The 23,814-nt window shown below is 40.4% G+C and overlaps 1 pseudogene; it reads left to right on the forward strand.

Annotated features, from left to right (window-relative positions):
• Positions 1 to 4,806: 4,806 nt before the first annotated feature.
• LOC100344931 (coatomer subunit zeta-1 pseudogene) overlaps positions 4,807 to 23,814 on the forward strand; it is a 43,446-nt pseudogene continuing 24,438 nt past the window's right edge.

The following is a 23,814-nucleotide window of genomic DNA, read 5'->3' on the forward strand; positions in this document are numbered from 1 at the left end:
GACGGATTCCAACCTGGCCCACGTCTCTGCCTCTGGTTCCAGATTTTCGCCCCTTATTCCCCGGGCTGACTCGACGAATCCCGAGGTAGCTTACGTCTCTGCCTCAGCCTGCCCCCGCGGCTTCATCCTCCCTAACATATTTTTCTCTACCCGGTATGTTTCCTAACTTTTCTTCCAACAACATTCCCCTCTCATTTCTCCTGGCTTCTCCCCACAGTCTGTATCCGAGTCTAAGTTTCTTCTAGGTTTCACTTTTGACCTTAGAGATTTCTCCCAGCTTCCCCGCCATAGTCTGTATCTGAGTCTATGCCTAGGCTTTCGATAGCTTCTTCCGGCACCTTTTCTGTCCGGCTTTTCCCTAGGCTCTTTGCTAGTCTCTCTCTCCGGTATTTTCCCACTTCTTCCCGTTTCTTCCCTCCTAAGTTTCCTATCCGAGTCAAGGCACCATTATGTCGCTCCCCCTCTTCATGGAGGAACGAAACTAAGCCCTGCTTAGGTTTCCTATCCGAGTCACGGCACCATTATGTCACTCCCCCTCTTCGTGGAGGAACGACACAGGACCCTGCGTTGTTCTTTTGTCTGCTCGGCCCTCCCGGGGTTTGCTGCTGGTTCTTCCCGGGTTGGCTACCATCCCTTCCACCTCCATGGAAGGGCGGTTCCGCCTGCCACTTTCCCCACTTCCGCAGGGGAGTGGCACACCACTGGCCGGCTCTCTCGGGGGCTGCACAGGTGTTCCTTCAGATAGATGTTCCTGGTGCATGTTGTCTTTCTCCTCCTTTATAGTCCTCTTCCGCCAATCCCAACTCTGCTACCCACACGCCGAGTACGCTGCTCTCCTCCAATCAGGAGCAGCTCCTGCTGCTTATTGGTTGAACTGGAGGCAGCTGTGTAGAAGCTGTTTCCTCCTCTCCCAGCGCCATATTGTGGGAGAGCAGATGCATAGAATAAGTCTTAATTCCAGTAACTTAGTCTAGTCCGAGTTGCTCCCAGTTGCTCCCCACAAACTTTTTGAAGCCACCTCATACACAAAGTGCGCCTCAAACCCGCAAAGAGTCAGGCCATGAAGCATTTAGCACATCACAAGCCAATCCCTGCACCAAACTCATTCTTCTGTCTTTATTCTGTCTCTTCTCTCCTCACTCATTCCAATTGCCAAAGCTAGAATGAAATTCTCTTTTTTTATGTGCAGAGTTACAAAAGGCTATTTGTAATCTGTACATATTATCTGGAAATCATAGGCATACAGCACAATTTTATTTATCAATATTAACTAACTAGTTTGAGTTGTTGATTTCTTTGGTACTTTGGAAAAAAACAATAAAGAGAAGAAAATAAATATTGAAAATATGAAGTAGATTTATTAACTCACATTACTTGCCATTGAATAGCCCCAGGTTTTTCAACAATGACTTTTTGTAGTTTTGAAACATGTATGTGGTGAAATAAGCTTTATTTACATTAACTGATGTATTTTTTGCCCTGATTATTCATTTTATCCCATGTTCCTTCCTCTCATAAAGCAAAATGCCTATTATGTCTCCAAAGAAAGGATTATATCACAGAAAATCATTTCTTACAAAAAGAAACTATCTCATGGCTTCAGGATTTTAAAACAACTTTCTGAAACTCCTGGCAGAGGAAATATTTTAAGCAAAACAGACTTTTGAGTTTCAAACTTTGAAACTTTCAAATATTAAAATCTGAAACTATAATGAATTCAGGGCATGGATTTCATGATATAAATAACAAACTAAGAAAAATAGAGATACTTAAAACACTGCATGGCCAACCAGATAAGGTCACTGAACAGAGGAATTTGAGAAATCAGAAGTTGCCTAATATTTAACTTCCCACGTCCTGTAGAAGACAGTGCTTCCTTGCAAGAGGCCCTTCAGGATGGGTTGAGATATGGAGGGGGTAATGATGAACCCCTAAATAGGATTGAATTTCTAAGACCCAAATAATCTGTGCGCTATCTCCCATCTGAAGCCCAGGAAAAGATGGTACTTCACTATCTCTGTGCAAGATAAGCAGGGACTTAATGCGCTGGATTGGATATGACCCCATGGAATATCTAGAAAGGCAGATGGAGGGAGTCTCCCATAAACTGAGGCTTATAAAGCAAGAATCTGCTTTCCTCTGTGACTTTGACTTTGAACAGTTTAAACAGAAAGATTGAGCAGAGCTGAAGGATATAACCATGGTCTTTGAGAACCAACACCTGGAGGACAGCAAAGAGTCTAAGAAAATTTCAAGAAACTCAGGATAAGGACAAAACACCATGAAATGAATGAAATCAGCCAGGATTTTCTTTCAGAAATTTGAAACTTTCCTGTTAAATTCCTTAAAATGGAGAGAAATTCAATCAAAATATTTACCAAAAAGGAAATTCACATCCAGCATGAAGAGGTGAGAAAGTCATAACGCTGATGCCCAAAAGCAAGTCTGAGGCTGGACAAAACTGTCAAAGGCAACTGTTTCAGCCTTCAGGAAATCAAGCACAGCCATCCAACAAACAGAAGTATTTATTCATGAAAATTACTCAACCTCAAAAACATTATGATAAATGAAGGAAGCCATACACATACAACACAGATGACATGTTGTGTGGTTCCATCTGCATGAAATATGCAGAAAAGGAAAATGTATAGAGACAGAAAACACATCAGTGGTTGCCTGAGAGTGAAGGAGGTAGAATTGGGATTAATTGGAAATGGCATCCAGGCATATTTAAGCAGTGATGTAAAAGTTTTAAAACTGTACTACAATAATGGCTACACAACTCCATAAATCTGCTAAAAGCCACTGAAATAAACACTATCTTTATTGCACTAAACTCTAATCCTTGGTGAGCCCTTTCCTCAAGCAGTTGCTATCTATCGTACTGCTTCTCTAGTGAACTCTTTACTCACCCCAGGCAAAAGTCTTCATAAGATATGAAATTGTTTTAAAGTGGTAGTGACATTTGGTGTTCTATTTATAGTAAAGAGAAGGCAAAAACCCTGAGATATTAGCCAAAGCATAAAGATCTCCTTTCGCAGAAGTTATAAACCATAAACTCCTAAGCTATAGACCAAATACAGTTCACAGACTTGCTTTGTTTGGTCTATGCCATATTTTAATTTTTTTAACAGGATACAAGATATAAAGTACCCAGTTACTCTGTTAAATAACTGAAAGATGTAGCAAAACTGGGCATAAATTTTCACATGACAGTTGTTATGCAATTCATACCATTCCCCAACAATTCCTACCACTCCTATGTTAGCAATTCTGTCCTAGTCCTTTACTGAATCATTACTGCCCACAATCTGAATGTCAATTAACTGGAGTCTGTCAGAAAATAAAGGATTTCCTCTAATTTTTTATTTCCCAATAAAATAATAAATAAATAACAGAGTAGAATCCTTAGAAAACATCAGACAGCCTCATTTCAGGATCAGATTGTGTGTGAAACTCTCCCTCTCTTTCTTTCCCCTGCTTTTTGAATAAATATATAAAAAATTTTAAAACAAAATTTCACTTATAGAAATTTATTTTTCATGAATATGAACTATATGAATAGAATATATGTGTGTGTTCATTGACTATTGCATGTAATAATATAATTCAGTTAAAAAGTTAAAATCTACCAGAGGATACAGAAGATAGTGGACTAGGAAAAATTCCCCATATAACAGAACCAAGATTTGCCAAATGGTCTAATCAAGGACCTTAACCCTCAGGCAAGGCAGTAAGTCCTTAATATTCCTTCTCAACATCATCTGAACAATGTTATAGACAATAACTATTTGCATATATAATTTTCTCCTTTTGTAGGTTTTTTTTTTTTTTTTTTTTTTTTTTTTTTTTTTTTTTTTAGAACAACTCAGCAAAATAAAATTCCGGTTTATTGTTGGACAACATTGTTTCACACATACATCAAACAGGCCAAAAAAAATAAACAGCAACTTCATAGACAAAAAAAGGAAAAAAAGAAACCTTTTATCTTTGGCCTTTTTAACCATCTCATACAAACCAACTACTTATAGTACAGCTAAGTACATACACAAAAAAAGTTACTGGAATGCTCGGAATAAGATTGTTTTTTTGTTGTCGTTTTTGCTTTTTTTACAAGGTTTTTTTTCTCCTTTGAGATTAGAATGAACATGGTCACACCACAAGTAAAGTCAGAAGTAGGACAGAGGACGCTCGAAGGCTGGTCTGGTCATCCGAGATCATTAAAAATGGCTGACCCCTAACAATATGTACAAAAATATAAAATGTAAATAAAAAATACAAACAAATTTTCCTTTTTAAAGTACTTTTAAGAAAGAAAGCAGGGCCTGGAGTTTGGTGCTGTCCCTCCCCTGTTGCGAATTCACTGGGTTTGTGGGCGTGAGCGCTGCGTCCGCAGGGGCGCGGGCGGCCTCTACTCGGAGGTGACCACGTTGGGGGAGACGGGAGTGAGGGTGGAAGGTCACGGCGGCCTCGGGTTCACGGGTGCCTTCTGCCTTGCGGTCTAGTCATCCTCGTCGGTCTTCTGCTTCTTGGTGTCCACGTCGTCCTCCTGTAGCCGCCTCGGCCTCCTCGTCTTCGTCTCCGTCCTCTTCCTCACCATCGCCCTCTTCCTCCTCCTCTTCCTCCTCGCCACCTTCCTCCTCTTCCTCGTCTACCTCGTTGTCCGCCTCCTGCTCCCCGTTCTCCTCATTGGCGTTGCCGTTGGCGGGGGCGTCTCTCCCATTCTCCGCCTCCTCCACCACTTCCTTCTTCTCCTTCAAGTCCTTGGTGGTGATCTCGGAGCTGGTGTCCACGGCCGCGTCGGACATGGTGGGGCACGCCGGGGATCCGAGGCAGCGGACTCGAGAGAAAGCGGGCGTTCGGGGGCTCTGGCGACAAAGCTGCCGGAGTCCGCGGCGGCGGCGGCGGCGGCGGAGGCGGCTGCGGCGAGCGGGGAGCCGGGCCCGGGAACAATGCAAAGATGGCTTTTCAGAGCAGCCAGTGGGCCTTTTTGTAGGTATTTTGCTGTGATTATCTTGTTTATTTGTTTGTTTGCTTATTTGTTTTGCCACAATTATAATTGGGGATCATGTCCTTGAACCAGATAACTTACTTTTGCTTTATAGCATGATGAACCTGAAAAAGAATATTAGGATTCAATGGACAGGACTTCACATAACTCCAGAATTCTGGACTTTTAGCAGAATAGAGGGGCTAAATGAGAATTTAAAGTTCTCTCTCTCTCTCTCTCTCTCTTTCTGCTCTTCTCCCTCTCTCTCAAGAAGGTGACTGTTCCATGAACTTATGGAAGGAAGGGTATGTATAAGTGAATAGTAAGTAGCTAAGTTTTCTGGACTAACTGCTATAAGTTCTCTAATTTTCTCTTAATAACAAACACATTTTGAAAAATTATATTATATAGCCACTCTTGCAGCTAGGGACCATGTAACACTATTTTGTGTAATTATATGTATGCAGAAGATGGAGTATAGGACTTTTCAGAAGAAATGTGGATCAAGAACCACATTTGCAAAGTGGCTGAACAGGAAGCCTCAGAGCTCAATCCCTGAAAAAGCTAGCAATCTAACAAAAATATACATTTTTCAATTATTTTCAATAATTATTTTCAATAATTCCAGAAACAAGTTAAGAAGTTTAATATTCCAGGCAGTAAAAGTCAAGAATCGCTTTGATGTGGATTAGACAAGCCATTGCAGTTCACCAATGGCCCTTCCCCTAAGCCAGCACAGTTTAATTTAATGGACAGAAAGTTCCCAACTCATGCATTATCCCTTAAGAGGGAAAAGAAGAGTGGACACCCTCACACATCCACTGTTCTAGATTTTCAGAGTTACTCAAGGGTCTGCTTCTCATATTGCCTAATTTGTTTTTTGTTTTGTTTTGGTTTTGGCTTTTTTTGTTTGTTTGTTTTTTTTCGACAGGCAGAGTGGACAGTGAGAGAGTGAGACAGAGAGAAAGGTCTTCCTTTGCCATTGGTTCACCCTCCAATGGCCGCCGCGGTCGGCGCGCTGCGCTGATCCGATGGCAGGAGCCAGGTATTTATCCTGGTCTCCCATGGGGTGCAGGGCCCAAGCACTTGGGCCATCCTCTGCTGCACTCCCTGGCCACAGCAGAGAGCTGGCCTGGAAGAGGGGCAACCGGGACAGAATCCGGCACCCCGACCGGGACTAGAACCCGGTGTGCCGGCGCCGCAAGGTGGAGGATTAGCCTAGTGAGCCGCGGCACCGGCTCATATTGCCTAATTTGGAGCACCAACAAAGAACCAGCATAAATTAGATGCCTCCAGACAACTGAGAACAAAAGAGAATTAGGAGGTTCAGAACAGCACAAGGCGAACCTACAATACTGCAGACTGACAGCACATAGAGCAAGAGAATACAAGCCCTGAAAAGGAATCCTGAAATCCCTTTAAAATGATGTAGACTGAGAAAAGTCTTGAAAGGCTCCCAAAATCTAACAGGCATGACTTAAGTAAGGGCCTGTTCCTTAGCAAAGATGTGCATAGGGGGCTGACTTCATCAAATGTGCAAATCCCAGAGAGAAAAGTACATAAATAACAATAATAAGGAATATAAAGAAACAGGGACACTCAGCTCAAAGGAACAAAGTAAATCTCTAGAAACCGATCTAAAACAAACTGAATTATGTTCTCTGTTCCCAAGTTGATATGCTGATATCTTAACACCCTATTTTAGGAGATAGAGTATATAAGAGAGTAATTAAAGTTAAATGAAGCCATAAGAGGGAGCCCTAAACCAAAAGGATCAGAGTCCTTCTAAGAAGAGACACCAGAGAGCCCATGAGTTACAAGAAACTTGGAACCAGCCAAATCAAATCACAAAAGCAATTAACAAAGTAGAAATATTTTTTAGCCTTTTTTTAACTTTTATTTAATGAATATAAATTTCCAAAGTACAGCTTATGGATTACAATGGCTTCCCCCCATAACGTCCCTCCCACCCGCAACCCTCCCCTTTCCCACTCCCTCTCCCCTTCCATTCACATCAAGATTCATTTTCAATTCTCTTTATATACAAAAGATCAGTTTAGCATACATTAAGTAAAGATTTCAACAGTTTGCTCCCACACAGAAACATAAAGTGAAAAATACTGTTTGAGTGCTAGTTATAGCATTAAATCTCAATGTACAGCACACTAAGGACAAAGATCCTACATGAGGAGTAAGTGCACAGTGACTCCTGTTGTTGACTTAACAAATTGACACTCTTGTTTAAGGTGTCAGTAATCACCCTAGGCTCTTGTCATGAGTTGCCAAGGCTATGGAAGCCCCCTGAGTTCACTGACTCTGATCATATTTAGACAAGGCCATGGTCAAAGTGGAAGTTCTCTCCTCCCTTCAGAGAAAGGTACCTCCTTCTTTGCTGGCCCATTCTTTCCACTGGGATCTCACTCGCGGAGATCTTTCATTTAGGTTTTCTTTTTTTCCCCGAGTGTCTTGGCTTTCCATGCCTGAAATACTCTCATGGGCTCTTCAGCCATATCCGAATGCCTTAAGGGCTGATTCTGAGGCCAGAGTGCTGTTTAGGACATCTGCCATTCTATGGGTCTGCTGTGGATCTCACTTCCCATGTTGGATCATTCTCTCCCTTTTTGATTCTATCAGCTAGTATTAGCAGACACTAGTCTTGTTTATGTGATCCCTTTGGTTCTTAGTCCTATTATTCTGATCAATTGTGAACAGAAATTGATCACTGGGACTAGTGAGATGGCATTGGTACATGCCACCTTGATGGGATTGAATTGGAATCCCCTGGTATGTTTCTAACTCTACCGTTTGAGGTAAGTCAGCTTGAGCATGTCCCTAATTGCACATCTCTTCCCTCTCTTATTCCCACTCTTATATTTAACAGTGATCACTTTTCAGTTAAGTTTCGGCACTTAAGAAGAATTGTGTATTGATTACAGTATTCAACCAAAAGTATTAAGTAGAACAAACAAAAAAAAATACTAAGAGGGATAGCATATTAAGAACAAAGTGGAAATATTAAGAAATAGGTAGAAACAGTAAAAATAACCAATTGAAATTCCGTATTTGAAGAATACAATAACTGAGTTGAAAAGTCACTGGAGTAGCTCAACAGCAGAGCAAAGAATTAGGCACCTCAATACAGATCATTTTAAATTATTAAGTCAGATGAACAAATTAGAAAAAGAATGAAGAACACTTAAAAGTGTTATGGGACACTATCAAACAAATTGATTTATGTATTATGGAAATCTCAGGAGAAAAGGAATTAAAGCTTATTTGAAGAAATTACAACTAAAAACTTCCCAAATCTGAGGAGGAAAATGGATATCCAAATTTAGTAAGTTCAAATGACTAAAAGTGTCACAAACTAAAGATGCCAAAATGCATGCATTATAATCAAACCATCAAAAGACAAAGTGAAAATCTTGAAAGGAGCAAAATAAAAGCAAACTGCCACAAGGAAGGTACAAAACAATGGACAAAACGGCCAAGGTCAGTCTTTCTCTATCAGTAATTACTCAGAATGTAAACGGATAAACTGCACAATCAAAAGGAATAGAGTGACTGAATAGCTTTTGAAAAAAAAACAAGAGTCTTACTTTAGACTTGAAAACACACAAAAACTGAAAGCAAATGGATAGGAATAAAGATACTATATGCAAACTTAACCAAAAGAAAGCAAAGGTGATCATATTTATCTAACAAAAATGAGACGTTAAGTCAAAATTATCATATAACAATGCTATGCAATGATAAACATCAATTAACCTAGATGATGTGACAATTATATACATACATGTTCTCCACATTCTATTCTAAACACAAGTAATCAAGGTTCTCCTTTGAAAACACAAGTCAGAACATGTCTCTTAGTCCAGTGCTCCAAAGGCCCAAAGTATAAAATCTTGTTCTCCATGATGTTCCCAAGCCTATAGTCCATCTTCTTGCATCCCTGCACTCACTCTTTTACTTTAGTTTTCATTCTCTCCCTTTCATTCCACTACAGCCATATAGATTTCCTGATGCATTTCCTACCAGCATTTGCTGGTGTCAAAATCATTTTTTACAATTGTGCACTCTCCCAGCTAGAGAAAGCATAAGAAAATAAATAATTCTGGGTAACATACACTACAAAGTTAGCCCAAATACTGAGGTTATTGTAATAACAGCTGTCTCTGCTCTTCTCCCTGACAGACCTATGACACATCCTCTCATCTCATTTTTTTTTAAGATTTATTTATCTATTTAAAAGTCAGAGTTACAGTGGGGCGGGGGGAGAAGCTGAAACAGAGAGAGATCTTCCATCTGCTAGTTCACTACCCAAATGGTCGCAATGGCCAGAGCTGGGCCAATCTGAAACCAGAAGCCAGGAACTTCCCTTGAGTCTCCCATGTGGGTGCAGGGGACCAAGGACTTGGGCCATCCTTCACTTCAAATTTATGTATGGGCTATTTATCTTAATATGTAATATTTTTACAGTGATATGTTTTAAACAATACATCTCCATACCTAATAGTTGGATGCAACTATCAGAAGATGAGTAATATTCCAGGTATAATATATAATTGTATCTGTGATCCCTAACAAGGCACTTTAACCTCTATCAGCCTCAATTTCTTGAAAAGTAAAAACTACAATTTTTTTCCCAGATAGAGCATGAGCAAAGAAATGATTCTGTGAAATAAGCATTACAAAGTTAGCTCAAATATTAGCATATCCTGACCTAGGAAGAGGGTTTACCATACAATGCATTTAGGGCCACACATCTATTAAGTTTTGTGAAAATCCTAAGGCAGTCTTTGGTCACTTTGTTACCTTCAGCTTTTCCGAACTCCTAAAAAAAAAAACAACAAAATATATTCTTTCTCAGATATCTCAACAGCATTTTATTCTGAAAATATAATCTTTCTAATCAACCAGAATACAATTGGACATTTAGAGCATATAAATTTGACAGTCAAAATTTCAAACTAATTTCTGTATTTCATTCAGTTGTAACATGTACATATATAGTAACATGTCTTGTTTTCAAACATCTTCCCCAGCTCGAGAGTCAGAGTTCCTGAGGCTGAAATTTTCACATTCTTATTGATAAATGGTATTCCTATATTCTGATCTTTGTATCTCAATAAAACTGTTATTGTCAAAATACCAAAAATATCTCTGAAGTTTAATTGATGAGAAACAATTTCTTTTTTAAAAAATATTTTATTTATTTATTTGAGAGGTAGAGTTACAGACAGTGAGAAGGAGACAGAGAGAAAGGTCTTCCTTCTGTTGTTTCACTCCTCAAATGGCCAACGGCTGGAGCTGCACCAATCTGAAGCTAGGAATTAGGTATTTCTTCCCAATTTCCCATGCATGTGCAGGGGCCCAAGAAGTTGGGCCATCCTCCACTGATTTCTCAAGACATAGCAGAGAGCTGGATTGGAAGAGGAGCAGCCAGGACTAGAACCAGCACCTACACAGGATGCTGGCACCAAAGGCAGAGGATTAACCTACTGCACCATGGTGCCAACCCTGAGAAACAATTTCTTGAGTTGATTATCAAAGTAGATTCAACACCACAAGCAGGAATCAACCCTTTAAAGCAAAGAAAAAGATAGACAAATAGATACATAGATATGTAATCATAGATCAGTGTATTGTGTTTGCAATCGTGTAGTTAACACTATAATTACATGGAAGTATCTTACTAAATGAGAGTATTATCAACTATTTATATCAAAGTGCTGCTTGAGGAAATGTAAACAAAATTTGATTTAGTCAATGATTGTTTACTCAACTAATGGAAAAACAGAAAAATAAAACAGTATGAGAAAAAAGAATCAGATTTAATATGCTCATTTAAATGCCACAATAGGAACATTAAGTTCTAAAAGGTACATTAATGGCCTCAACACTCAAGTTAAAAGGCACAGACTGGCTGAATGGATTAAGGAACAAAACCCATCTATTTGATGCTTACAAGAAACACATCTTTCCAACAATGATCCATACGGACTGAAAGTGAAAGGCTGGAAAAAGATATTCCATGTCAACAGAAACGAAAAAAGAGTGGGTGTAGCCATCTTAATATCAGACAAAATAAACTTTAACACAAAAACTGTTAACAGAGACAAAGAGTGGCACTATATAATGATTAAGGGATCAATTCAACAGGAAGATATAACGATTATCAATGTATATGCACCTAATTACAAGGCACTGGTTTATTTAAAAGATTTGTTAACGGACTTAAAGGGAGACTTAGACCCCAGTACAATAGTAGTGGGGGACTTCAATACTCCACTCTCAAAAAAAAGACAGATCAACAGGACAGAAGATCAACAAGGATACAGTAGATTGAAACGACATTATTGCCCAAATGGAACTAACAGATATTTACAGAAGTTTTCATCCTACACATAAAGAATTTACATTCTTCTCAGCAGTACATGGAGCCTTCTCTAGGACTGACCACATACTAGGCCATAAAGCAAGTCTCAACAAATTCAAAAGAATTAGAATCATACGAAGCAACTTCTCACCCATAGGGGAATGAAGTTGGAAATTAGCAACTCAGGAATCCCTAGAGCATATGAAAACATATGGAGAATATACAACATGTTCCTGAATGAACACTGGGTCCTAGAAGAAATCAAAAGAGAAATCATAAACTTTCTGGAAGTAAATGAGGATAACAGCACAACATACCAAAACTTATGGGACGCAGCAAAAGCAGTGTTAAGAGGAAAGTTTATAGCAATAGGTGCCTACATCAAGAAATTGGAAAGGCACCAAATAAATGAGCTTTCAGTTTATCTCAAAGATCTAGAAAAACTGCAGCAAAGCAGACCCAAATCTAGTAGGAGAAGAGAAATAATTAAAAACAGAGAAGTAATCAACAGGATTGAATCAAGAAAAACATTCCAAAAAATCAGCCAAAAGAGGAGCTGGTTTTTTGAAAAAGTAGACAGAATTGACACCCCATTGGCCCAACGAACAAAAAAAAAAGAAGAGAAAAGACTCAAATCAATAAAATCAGAGATGAAAAAGGAAATGTAACAACAGACACCACAGAAATAAAAAGAATCATCAGAAATTATTACAAGGACTTGTATGAAAGCAAACAGAGAAATCTATGAGAAATGGATAGATTCCTGGACACAGACAACCTACCAAAATTGAACCAGGAAGACATAGAAAACCTAAACAGATCCATAACTGAGTCAGAAATTGAAACAGTAATAAAGGCCCTCCCAACAAAGAAAAGCCCAGGACCAGATGGATTCACTGCTGAATTCTACCAGACATTTAAAGAAGAACTAACTCCAATTCTTCTCAAGCTATTCGGAACAATGGAAAAAAAAAAGACAATCCTCCCAAATTCCTTCAATGAAACCACCATCACCTTAATTCTAAGCTGGAGAAAGATGCAGCACTGAAAGAGAATTACAGACCAATATCCCTGATGAACATAGATGCAAAAATCCTCAATAAAATTCTCATCAATAGAATGCAACAACGCATCAGAAAGATCATCCACCCAGACCAAGTGGGATTTATCCCTGGTGTGCAGGGATAGTTCAATGTTCGCAAAACAATCAAAGTGATACACCACATTAACAGACTGCAGAAGAAAAACCATATGATTATCTCAATAGACGCAGAGAAAGCATTCGATAAAATTCAACACCCGTTCATGATGAAAACTCTAAGCAAACTGGGTATAGAAGGAACATTCCTCAATACAATCAAAGAAATTTATGAAAAACCCACGGCCAGCATCCTATTGAATGGGGAAAAGTTGGAAGCATTTCCACTGAGATCTGGTACCAGACAGGGATGCCCACTCTCACCACTGCTATTCAATATAGTTCTGGAAGTCTTAGCCAGAGTCATCAGGCAAGAAAAAGAAATTAAAGGGATACAAATTGGGAAGGAAGAACTCAAACTATCCCTCTTTGCAGATGATATGATTCTTTACTTAGGGGATCCAAAGAACTCTACTAAGAGACTATTGGAACTCATAGAAGAGTTTGGCAAAGTAGCAGGATATAAAATCAATGCACAAAAATCAACAGCCTTTGTATACACAGAAAATGCCATGGCTGAGGAAGAACTTCTAAGATCAATCCCATCAACAATAGCCACAAACACAATCAAATACCTTGGAATACACTTAACCAAGGATGTCAAAGATCTCTACAATGAGAATTACAAAACTTTAAAAAAAAAAAGAAATAGAAGAGGATACCAAAAAATGAAAAAATCTTCCATGCTTATGTATTGAAAAAATCAATATCATCAAAATGTCCATTCTCCCAAAAGCAATTTATAGATTCAATGCGATACCAATCAAAATACCAAAGATATTCTTCTCTGATCTGGAAAAAATGATGCTGAAATTCATATGGAGACACAGGAGACCTCGAATAGCTAAAGCAATCTTGTACAATAAAAACAAAGCCGGAGGCATCACAATACCAGATTTCAGGACATACTACAGGGCAGTTGTAATCAAAACAGCATGGTACTGGTACAGAAACAGATGGATAGACCAATGGAACAGAATAGAAATACCAGAAATCAATCCAAACATCTACAGCCAACTTATATTTGATCAAGGATCCAAAACCAATCCCAGGAGTAAGGACAGTCTATTCAATAAATGGTGCTGGGAAATTTGGATTTCCACGTGCAGAATCATGAAGCAAGACCCCTACCTTTCACCTTACACAAAAATCCACTGAGCATGGATTAAAGACTTAAATCTATGTCCCAACACCATCAAATTATTAGAGAATATTGGAGAAACCCTGCAAGATATAGGTACTGACAAAGACATCTTAGAAAAGACCCCGGAAACACAAGCAGTCAAAGCCAAAATTAACTATTGAGATTGCATCAAGTTCAGAAGTTTCTGTACTTCAAAAGAAACAGGAAAGAGAAGAGGCAACCGACAGAATGGGAAAAAATATTCGCAAACTATGCTACAGATAAAGGATTAATAACCAGAATCTACAAAGAGATCAAGAAACTCCACAACATCAAAACAAGCAACCCACTTAAGAGATGGGCCAAGGACCTCAATAGATATTTTTCAAAAGAGGAAATCCAAATAGCCAACAGGCACATGAAAAAATGTTCAAGATCACTAGCAATTAGGGAAATGCAAATCAAAACCACAATGAGGTTTCACCTCACCCCAGTGAGAATGGCTTACATGCAGAAATCTAACAACAACAGATGCTGGCGAGGATGTGGGGGAAAGGGACACTAACCCACTGTTGGTGGGAATGCAAACTGATTAAGCCACTCTGGAAGTCAGTCTGGAGATTCCTCAGAAACCTGAAGATAACCCTACCATTCAACCCAGCCATCCCACTCCTTGGAATTTACCCAAAGGAAATTAAATTGGTAAACAAAAAAGCTGTCTGCACCTTAATGTTTATTGCAGCTCAATTCACAATAGCTAAGACCTGGAATCAACCCAAATGCCCATCAACAGTAGACTGAATAAAGAAATTACGGGACATGTACTCTATAGAATACTATACAGCAGTAAAACAAACAAACAAATCCGGTCATTTGTGACAAAATGGACAAACCTGGAAAACATCATGCTGAGTGAAATAAGCCAGTCCCAGAGGGACAAATATCATATGTTCTCCCTGATCAGTGACAACTAACTGAGCATCAAATAGGAAACCTGGAGAAGTGAAAGGGACACTATTAGAAGCAATAACTTGATCAGTCCTTGTCCTGACTGTTGATGTACAATTTAAAACTTTATCTCTTTCAATATTGTGGGGAGCAACTGAGACTAGGCTAAGTTACTGGAATTAAGACTTATTCTATGCATCTGCTCTCCCACAATATGGCGCTGGGAGAGGAGGAAACAGCTTCTACACTGCTGCCTCCAGTTCAACCAATAAACTGTAGGACCTGCTCCTGATTGGAGGAGAGCAGCGTACTCGGCGTGTGGGTAGCAGAGTTGGGATTGGTGGAAGAGGACTATAAAGGAGGAGAGAGACAACATGCACCAGGAACATCTAAGAGGAACACCTGTGCAGCCCCCGAGAGAGCCGGCCGGCGGTGTGCCACTCCCCCGCGGAAGTGGGGAAAGTGGCAGGCGGAACCGCCCTTCCACGGAGGTGGAAGGGACGGTAGCCAACCCGGGAAGAACCAGCAGCAAACCCGGGGAGGGCCGAGCAGACAAAAGAACAGCGCAGGGTCCTGTGTCGTTCCTCCACGAAGAGGGGGAGCGACATAATGGTGCCGTGACTCGGATATGAAGCCTAGGCAGGGTTTAGTGTCGTTCCCCCATGAAGAGGGGGAGCGACATAATGGTGCCGTGACTCGGATAGGAAACCTAGGAGGGAAGAAACGGGAAGAAGTGGGAAAATACCAGAGAGAGAGACTAGCAAAGAGCCTAGGGAAAAGCCGGACGGAAAAGGTGCCGGAAGAAGCTATCGAAAGCCTAGGCATAGACTCAGATACAGACTATGGCGGGGAAGCTGGGAGAAATCTCTAAGGTCGAAAGCGAAAGTGAAACCTAGAAGAAACTTAGACTCAGATACGGACTGTGGGGAGAAGCCAGGAGAAATGAGAGGGGAATATTGTTGGAAGAAAAGTTAGGAAACATACCGCGTAGAGAAAAATGTTAGGGAAATTGAAGCCGCGGGAGCAGGCTGAGGCGGAGACGTAAGCCAGGTTGGAATTCTTCAAGTCAGCCTGGGGAGCAAAAGGCGAAAAGCTAGACGCGTAAGCTAGGTTGGAATCCATCAGATTGGCCCGGGGAGCAAAAGACGGGAAGCCAAACCAAAAAGCGGAGACGTGAGCTAGGTTGAATTCGCCAGGTTAGCCCGGGGAACTTAGACTGAATACCGGTGGCGGAAACGTGAGCTAGGCTGTGTGACTCGCGGAAGCCACCGCGCGCAGAGAGAGCACGCGGGGCACGAACGGGGAGAGCGCACGGGGTGGGGGCGCGAGTAGCAAACGCGGGGCTAGCGCGAAGGCCATGGTGCGGGCGTGAAGGGCGCAGAGACCGCGGAGTGCGTGTGAAGCCAGGAAGCCGCGCAGATAAGAGAAGCTCAGAGCCGGGAAGCCGCCGCAGGGCAGGCGCCAGGAAGCCGCGCAGAGCCGGGAAGCCGCCGCGGGGCAAGGCGCCGAGAAGCAGCCTCGGGGCGGGCGCCGGGAAGCCGCGGGGATAAGAGAAACAGAAGTTTAGAAGTAAAATGAGAGAAATAGGAATGCTGGCAGATAGAAGTAAAATAGGAGAAATAAGAATGCCCGGAGATAGAGAAATAGAGAAAAATAAGGCCTCCTCACAACATGGCAATGAGAGAGCTTGGATTCGGTCTGCCTGATTAGTAAGACGATAAGCACCTGTGGGCGGCTGCAGGTCACCGAAGACAGGCACGTTATCAACACCAATAAGTCTCCCCACAAGACGGCAATGAGAGGGCTTGGATTCAGTTTGCCTGATTGGTAGGGCTTGTAAGCACCTGCAGGCAGTTCTAGCAGAGCAGAGCATGCGCAGCAGGGCACCGAACACAGGCACGTATCAGTGCCTAAAAACCTCCTCACAACATGGCAAAGAGAGGACCCGGATTTGGTTTGCCTGATTGGTAGGGCTTGTAAGCACCTGTGGGCAACTCCAGCAAGCAGAGCAGAGTGTGTGCCGTGGGGCACCGAAGACAGGCACGTAACAACGCCAAAAACAAAAAGAAAGGGGGATCTGTGGGGAGCAACCTGGACTAGACTAAGTTACTGGAATTAAGACTTATTCTATGCATCTGCTCTTCCACAATATGGCGCTGGGAGAGGAGTAAACAGCTTCTACACAGCTGCCTCCAGTTCAACCAATAAACTGTAGGACCTGCTCCTGATTGGAGGAGAGCAGCATACTCGGCATGTGGGTAGCAGAGTTGGGATTGGTGGAAGAGGACTATAAAGGAGGAGAGAGACAACATGCACGAGGAACATCTATCTGAAGGAACACCTGTGCAGCCCCCGAGAGAGCCGGCCGGCGGTGTGCCGCTCCCCCGCGGAAGTGGGGAAAGTGGCAGGGGGAACCGCCCTTCCATGGAGGTGGAAGGGACGGTAGCCAACCCGGGAAGAACCAGCAGCAAACCCAGGAAGGGCCGAGCAGACAAAAGAACAGCGCAGGGTCCTGTGTCGTTCCTCCACGAAGAGGGGGAGCGACATAATGGTGCCGTGACTCGGATATGAAGCCTAGGCAGGGTTTAGTGTCGTTCCTCCATGAAGAGGAGGAGCGACAAGTATTTTTGTTTGTTCTACTTAATACCATTGGTTGAGCTATGTAATTAACACACAATTATCTTAGGTGTTTAAAGTTAACGGAAAAGTGATCTCTGTTAATTATAAGAGTGGGAATAAGAGAGGGAGGGGATGTTTAATTTGGGACATGCTCAAGCTGACTTGCCCCAAATGGTGGAGTTAGAAATGTGCCAGGGGATTCCAATACAATCCCATCAAGGTGGCATGTACCAATGCCATCTCACTACTCCAAGTGATTAATTTCAGGTCACAACAGACCATAATGATAGGTCTAAGAGTCAAAGGGATCACACAAACAAGACTAGTGTCTGCTAATACTAACTGATAGAATAAAAAAGGGAGAGAACAATCCAACATGGGAATTGGGATACACAGCAGACTCATAGAATGGCAGATGTCCTAAACAGCACTCTGGCCTCAGAATCACCCCTTAAGGCATTTGGATCTGGCTGAAGAGCCCATGAGAGTATTTCAGGCATGGAAAGCCAAGACACTCTGGCAAAAAAAAAAAAAAAAAAAAAACCCTAAATGAAAGATCTCTGCGAGTGAGATCCCAGTGGAAAGAATGGGCCAGCAAAGAAGGAGGTACCTTTCTCTGAAGGGAGGAGAGAACTTCACTTTGACTATGACCTTGTCTAAATAAGATCAGTCAGCGAGCTCAGGGGGCTCCATGGTCTTGGCAACTCATGACTAGAGCCTGGGGAGATTGCTGATGCCTTAAACAAGAGTGTCAATTTGTTAAGTCAACAACAGGAGTCACTGTGCACTTACTCCCCATGTAGGATCTCTTAATGTGTAGTTCAGTGTGAATTAATGATATGACTAGTGCTAAAACAGTATTTGGCACTTTGTGTTCTGTGTGGGGGCAAACTGATGAAATCTTTACTTAATGTATACTAAATTGATCTTCTGTATATAAAGATAATTGAAAATTAATCTTGATGTGAATGGAATGGGAGAGGGAGTGGGAGATGGGAGGGTTGTGGGTGGGAGGGAAGTTATGGGTGGGGGAAGCCATTGTAATCCATAAGCTGTACTTTGGAAATTTATATCTACTAAATAAAAGTTTACGGCCATTGGAGGGTGAACTAACGGCAAAGGAAGACCTTTCTCTCTGTCTCTCTCTCTCACTGTCCACTCTGCCTGTCAAAAAAAAAAAAAAAAAAAAAAAAAAAAAAAAAAAAAACTTCTAAGAGGTGATTTTTATAAACACATATTACTTTCACAGATGAAAACTATTTTCCAAAATGAAAAATGCCTTAGTACACAATATCTTTATACACTTAAGGCAATAAATAAATTCGTTTAATGTATTTGTATTTAATTCAGAATTAGTCAACAATTTGACAAAATTTCTCAATGTATTTTAAAAGATAATGCACCTATGGAAAATTGGGGATGTCTATTTCTTATTAAATAAGCATATTAACTAATATAAATGTTGTAATCAAATGACTTAGAGTGTTTGGGAGAAATTAAAACTGTTCATTCTGAATATACTTGGAAAAATACTTTGAAAATAAATGGCAAGATTATTTATCTCAGTAAAGCTTTGATAACAATTGTAATTCTAAAGCAATAAAGGAATCAGGGGTTATTTTTAGGGAAACTTTAAAAAATAAGTTTAGGAACCATTCAGAGTGCAATCTTGTAGTACCTGTGTGTTTCAAAAATTTCATGTAATTAAAAGACATTTATTTTGATACAACAATTCAAAATCCATGCATATGAGGAGTCCACAAAAAGTTTATAGAAAATACAGACATGAAAAGACTATGCATGGATTTCAAAAATATTTTGCACCAAAATAACTTTTTAAATTGCATTTTTCCATGAACTTTTTGAAGTACCATGATAGAAATAAAACATCACAACACAGGTAGATGGCAGATTCTGTCACCTAGTACTAATGACTAAAGTGAGTTATAGAAATGTGCCTGCTGCCCCCCCTTGAAGTAAATCCTTTTTCTTTTCCAGAAGCAGTGAAATCATCTGAAAACCTAAGTCCCATCATGTTGTTTCCCTGTTCAGAGCCACCCAAAGGCTCTCCATCCCACCACCCAGCTCCCTACTGTGGCCAACCTACAAGGCTCAACATGAACTGCAACATGAATTTGCTTCTCTGAGCTCATTAGGTTATAGCCATAAAGTTTTTGTTTTTGTATTTGTTTTGTTTCATTTTGGTCTTGATTCCCCAAACATGCCAAGTGTGATCCCTCCCAAGGTGTTCACATTTGCTCTTCTGTTAGGTCATTCCATCTTAGGATGACTAGATGTCTTTCTCCTTTTCCCATTTAAATTTTGAGTCCTCTGAATATTCATTCACTCAACATAATGCTTTTAAGTACCTACTACGTCCTGTTTTCCAAGTCATGGAACCAAGCAGTGAGTAAGACAGATTAGGCACCTTCCCTGATAAAAGTGTGGGAAAGATTTGTAACAGATAATAATAATGATGCTGAAAATAATAATAATAATAATATCCAGTGTCTAGGTAGAGGGTAAATATCCTCAGTCCCTTCTAACGAAATTCATGGAAATGGTTTTCTGGATGTAACAAAAGCCAATGCATGGGGATGCTCTTAAAACTTACATTTTCATATAAAAGATAAAACATTTCTTAAGATAGCTCCATTTTCTACACCCAGTAATTGAAAGAGAAGAAAATTATCTTTTTTTTTTACTTTCAATTCCTGCTCCACCACTTATCTGGTGTCATCTTAGGCAAGTTATGTATCTTTTATCTTTTCTATTTCTTTATATTTAAGAAGAACTTCTGATAGAACAATAATAACGGGGTTATTACAAGAAATAAATGAGTGAAAGATTTCTAAAGAACCTAGAGTGGAATCTAGCACATAAGAAATACTGCATAAGATTGTATTCAATACATAAATTTGTCCAAGTTAAAATCTTTCCTTGAAACTTATCCACTAAATGCCAGAACAGAAAAAAAAAAAAAAAAAAACACAACAGAGTTGAGAATCCTGGGTTCTAATACCTATACTGTTACCACCAACTAATTGTGTGATCTTGAGGTCATCTTATTCCTCCTGGCCCTAATTTACTCATTTGTCCTCAGTCTAAAGCCCAGCTGTTTTGGACTGGATGACTGTGAAAGTGATGAGCCTCTCACACTGCAAATTAGCTAGCAACGTAAGGACAGGAAGAGGTTCAGATAGCCCAGAAAGAGATTCCAACTTAATTTGCAAATGGATTTTTTTAATTTTCTTTGGCTAAAAAAAATATGATTATATGGTATCCTACAGATGAGCTAGATTAGAAGCAACAAGTTTTCTCATATGATGGAGAGAGAAGAATAAATAGTTGCATCCTTCTCAAAGGCATTAACAGAGCATAAAGCAAAGGTCCTTGAAATATTAATATTTCCTTTCACCAAGAAATCCTATTTTAGAAAACAATTCTAAGGAAATTGCTTGCAGATCAGGATGCTTATCACATTATTTTTAAAGAAAAATTATAAAACCATTCAAAAATAAGATAATGAATTGGTTAATAAATGATGGTATAGTCATAAATTGTTAACTTACGATGGAAAAGATTATTTACTAATATATGGAAACAGGTATAATATATAGTGTTCAATTTGAACTCCCAAATTTTCTATAGTCTACATATAGATAAGAATGTAATTTTTAAAGCTTTTCTACACGAGATATTTACTGTTTATGGTTATCCAGAGAAGATGGAATTATGAGTCGTTTTTACTTTTTCTGAAATGTCTTGTTTTTTTTTTTTTCTTAGTTTACTTTTTAGAAAGTTTGATGAAAAGCATGAACTATGTTTGCAACCAGAAAAGAATAATAAATGTGGCAAGCATGTAGCACACCCCTCAGTTCTCCCTCAAAGCAAGAACCTGTCATGGAAAGAACACTCTGCTGACAAGCTCCAGCTGGGACACCTCAGTATCTCTCTCAGCATTGAGTGAGGCCAGGCTTTCACAGGAAGTTCCCAGCCAATGCCAAGTATGGCAAGGGTATTGGCTCTTTCTGCCCAGCGTGAGACTCTTTCATGAGTAATCTGCAATGGAGCGCCGCATTGGCTGGCTGAGAGCGTCTCCGAGCTACTCTGCACTGACGTTCTTTCTAAATTCTCCCTCCTTTGTCCCCCTAGTCTCAGTAGGCTTTCTCTACCAACTCCTGCTTTCCCGTGTTTCTCTCCCAGAACACACTTTCAATAAATCTTATACTTCTAACTTAATTTTACCATCTGCTTCCTGAAAGACCTGAATTGATAACATCACAATCCAAAATGTCTGGTGTTGTAATTCAGCAGTGTTATCTGACCCTAGGATCTGAATACAAGAACAACACCTTCTTTCCCATGTGCAAGCTCCCTAGATTTCTTCCAGCACCGGTCCCTGCCCTTAGTGTCCAAAGTCTCAACATGTCTCCTTCAGTTTGGAGTAACTAAGATGAAATAAAGCATTTTGTTACTATTGATGTCAAACACAAATCCAGCTTCCTTATACTGCTTCTAATGTGGAGAGAACTTACTATTAAGGAATTTGTGATTATCAGAGCCATCCGTTATATACGTGTGTGTGTGTGTGTGTGTGTGTGAAGCCTAGGATAAGAGTTCAAATGGAAACCCCCATACAACATAATTAAATACTTAAGTCATAAATTGAGCTTAAAAACCTCTAAATAAAATTTGTCCCATCCTAGCACCTTGAAAAATACACTTTTGCTGAAACCTGAAAGTATAGGTTCAAATGTAAAATTCTTAGATTCCTCAGAGTTCCACATCAGAACAGAGGCACCAAAAGAATGGTCCCCACTTCCCTGCATCCATCCACGTTAGGCAGTCCCCTTCTTTTTCCCACCTAGTTCACTTCTGCCTCATAAAGACATTGCACACTTGTGTGTGGGAACCCATGCTTACATGACCAAGCTCCACTAACAATCCTCCCACACAGTTATAGCTACGTATGCAGGTGCACCAATCAGTGGTCAGGTCTACCCTTACTAGGACTGATTAGACAGAGAAAGTGGGCTTGTGCCAATTACTTATGGAATTTCATTTCTCAGAGCATGACTTAGAGGCAGGTATAGGCACCAGATGTGTCTACCTGTTAAGTGAGTTTGTATCCTTGGTCCAACAGACTTCTATTTTATTTGTTTCCTAGAAACAAACAGCAAGAGGAAGCCAGAATGAGGCATGAGACATATAAATTTGCTAGAGCTATCACAACAAAATAACATAGACTAGGTGACTAACCAACAGAAATGCATTCCCTTATAATTCTGGAGGCTGAAATCCAAGATCAAGGTGTCAGCAGTGTTGATTTCTTTTGAGGCCTCTCTCTTTGACTTGCAGATGGTTGCCTTCTCACTGTGTTCACACATGGTTATGTTTTCTGTACCCTAATCTCTTCTTATAAGGACATCAGTTGTATTGGATCGGAGCCTGCATTAAGAATTTAATTTTACATTTATCATCTCTTTAAAGTCTCTGTCTCTGAATACAATGATATTCGTAGGAACTAGGGGTCAGCTTCTTAACATATGAAATGAGACAAAATTCACTCATAACAATATCCAAAGATGGGAGGCATCTTGCCTACATGTAAGGGTGCTACCTGGTATTACTGTATGACCTGGAGAACTTGATATTAAATGATCCGAATGAAATATCAGCCTTTTGTGAGGCAGCCATAAAACTACAAATGGAGACAGGCTCCCATTACTTCCACAAAGTAATGCTGCAGGAGGATGTTAGGGGCCTTGAGTGAGGTGGAAGAAGTTCTTCAATTTACATAAACCCACCCTGAGTATTCAGAGTGGGCAGATCTATCCTTAAACACCAATGCCTGCATTTAACAATATGCAAGTTGTTATCAAACCCTGAAGAGCCTTCTGTGTGGCCATGCTTAATACATATGTCTCACATTGGCTTAATTATAAAAAGCATGATTTTTATAAAAAAAAAAAAAACTTGAAACTGAATTGCTAAAAGGATTTATTCATGAAATCACATTCAGAAAGCAGAACAGGCTGGTGGAATGGAACTGACCAGAGATGTTCTCCTCCAGAAACATCATTTCAAGCAACTTTCTACACATACAAATATATCTTTGCAAGAGCTAAAGAAACCAGGTGAGAGAGCACACTGCTTGGTAACAGCACAATAATAAGCAATATATTAAAGAAAGGAAGAAGGACAGTTTTACACTAGCTGCATCACCCATCCTTAACCCCAAGTAGCACAGAATGGAGACACCATTTGACTGACAGAAAAGACAGAAGTGAGCATAGAACTTTGTCTTGGACCCAACATTGACTGCCACAATACAACCCAGTACCAGCAGACTCTTGAAGCCTCTGTCTCCAAGCTGGTACATCCAGATCTGCCCCAGTGCCACGCAAGAAAATGGGGCCCCTGTGAGGAGGACTTGATACCAGGACAACATCACCACTGGCCAACTCCAGCAGCCAGGAGTTGCTCCAACTCCAGGTTGTCTGGTTCTCAGACAAACCTACAAACAGGAAAGCCTAGGTAGGCACAGGCTTCAG

This window comes from Oryctolagus cuniculus, chromosome 8 (genome assembly GCF_051225735.1).
Source record: "Oryctolagus cuniculus isolate XC-2025 breed Fujian yellow rabbit chromosome 8, ASM5122573v1, whole genome shotgun sequence".
NCBI classification, from domain to species: Eukaryota; Metazoa; Chordata; class Mammalia; order Lagomorpha; family Leporidae; genus Oryctolagus; species Oryctolagus cuniculus.